This window comes from Schistocerca americana, unplaced genomic scaffold (genome assembly GCF_021461395.2).
Source record: "Schistocerca americana isolate TAMUIC-IGC-003095 unplaced genomic scaffold, iqSchAmer2.1 HiC_scaffold_59, whole genome shotgun sequence".
NCBI lineage: Eukaryota > Metazoa > Arthropoda > Insecta > Orthoptera > Acrididae > Schistocerca > Schistocerca americana.
In genome coordinates, this window is record NW_025726335.1 from 24,146 (window position 1) to 26,340 (window position 2,195).

Consider the following 2,195-nt stretch of genomic DNA (forward strand, 5'->3'; position numbering starts at 1 on the left):
AGGAGTGGTTCAAATCATAGAAAGTTAGAGTGTCAGTCCTCTTGTACTTAAGTCGGCATTGGGCCTTTTGTATTAAATTCCGATGCAATTTCTGTGTTTCATCGTCAATAAGATGGTCCGAGGGATACAGTAAACCTAAAGTGAAGCATCGGAATCTAAAACTGGACTCACAGGAAAGGTTCAAATCAGAGAAAGTTAGAGTGTCAGTCCTCTTGTACTTAAGTCGGCATTGTGCCTTTTGTATTAGATTCGGATGCAATTTCTGTGTTTCATCGTCAATAAGAAGGTCCAAGGGATACAGTAAACGTGAAGTGAAGCATCGGAATCTAAAACCGGACTCACAGGAGAGGTTCAAATCATAGAATGTTAGAGTGTCAGTCCTCTTGTACTTAAGTCGGCATTGTGCCTTTTGTATTAAATTCGGTTGCAATTTCTGTGTTTCATCGTCAATAAGAAGGTCCAAGGGATACAGTAAACCTGAAGTGAAGCATCGGAATCTAAAACTGGACTCACAGGAGTGGTTCAAATCACAGAAAGTTAGAGTGTCAGTCCTCTTGTACTTAAGTCGGCATTGTGCCTTTTGTATTAAAATCGTATGCAATTTCTGCGTGTCATTGTCAATGAGAAGGTCCAAGGGATACAGTAAACCTAAAGTGAAGCATCGGAATCTACAACTGGACCCACAGGAGAGGTTCAAATCATAGAAAGTTAGAGTGTCAGTACTCTTGTACTTAAGTCGGCATTGTGCCTTTTGTATTAAGTTCGGATGTAATTTCTGTGTTTCATCCTTTATAAGAAGGTCCAAGGGATACAGTAAACCTGAAGTGAAGCATCGGAATCTAAAACTGACCTCAGAGGAGTGGTTCAAATCATAGAAAGTTAGAGTGTCAGTCCTCTTGTACTTAAGTCGGCATTGTGCTATTTGTATTACATTCGTATGCAATTTCGGTGTTTCATCGTCAATAAGAAGGTCCAGGGGATACAGTAAACCTGAAGTGAAGCATCGGAAACTGAAACTGGACTAACAGGAGAGGTTCAAATCATAGCAACTTAGAGTGTCAGTCCTCTTGTACTTAAGTCGGCATTGTGCCTTTTGTATTAAATTCGGATGCAATATCTGTGTTTCATCGTCAATAAGAAGGTCCAAGGGATACAGTAAACCTGTAGTGAAGCATCGTCATCTAAGAATGGACTCACTGGAGAGGTTCAAATCGTAGAATGTTGGAGTGTCAGTCCTCTTGTACTTAAGTCGGCATTGTGCCTTTTGTATTTAATTCGGATGCAATTTCTGTGTTTCATCGTCCATAAGAAGGTCCAAGGGATACAGTAAACCTGAAGTGAAGAATCGGAATCTAAAACTGGCCTCACAGGAGTGGTTCAAATCATAGAAAGTTAGAGTGTCAGTCCTCTTGTACTTAAGTCGGCATTGTGCCTTTTGTATTAAATTCGGTTGCAATTTCTGTGTTTCATCGTCAATAAGAAGGTCCAAGGGATACAGTAAACCAGAAGTGAAGCATCGGAATCTAAAACTGGACTCACAGGAGTGGTTCAAATCACAGAAAGTTAGAGTGTCAGTCCTCTTGTACTTAAGTCGGCATTGTGCCTTTTGTATTAAAATCGTATGCAATTTCTGTGTGTCATTGTCAATGAGAAGGTCCAAGGGATACAGTAAACCTAAAGTGAAACATCGGAGTCTACAACTGGACCCAGAGGAGAGGTTCAAATCATAGAAAGTTAGAGTGTCAGTACTCTTGTACTTAAGTCGGCATTGTGCCTTTTGTATTAAGTTCGGATGTAATTTCTGTGTTTCATCGTTTATAAGAAGGTCCAAGGGATACAGTGAACCTGAAGTGAAGCATCGGAATCTAAAACTGGACTCACAGGAGTGGTTCAAATCATAGAAAGTTAGAGTGTCAGTCCACTTGTACTTAAGTCGGCATTGTGCATTTTGTATTACATTCGGATGCAATTTCTGTGTTTCATCGTCAATAAGAAGGTCCAAGGGATACAGTAAACCTGAAGTGAAGTATCGGAATCTAAAACTGGAATCACAGGAGAGGTTCAAATCATAGAAAGTTAGAGTGTCAGTCCTCTTGTACTTAAGCCGGCATTGTGCCTTTTGTATTAAATTCGGATGCAATTTCTGTGTTTCATCGTCAATAAGAAGGTCCAAGGGATACAGTAATCCTGAAGTG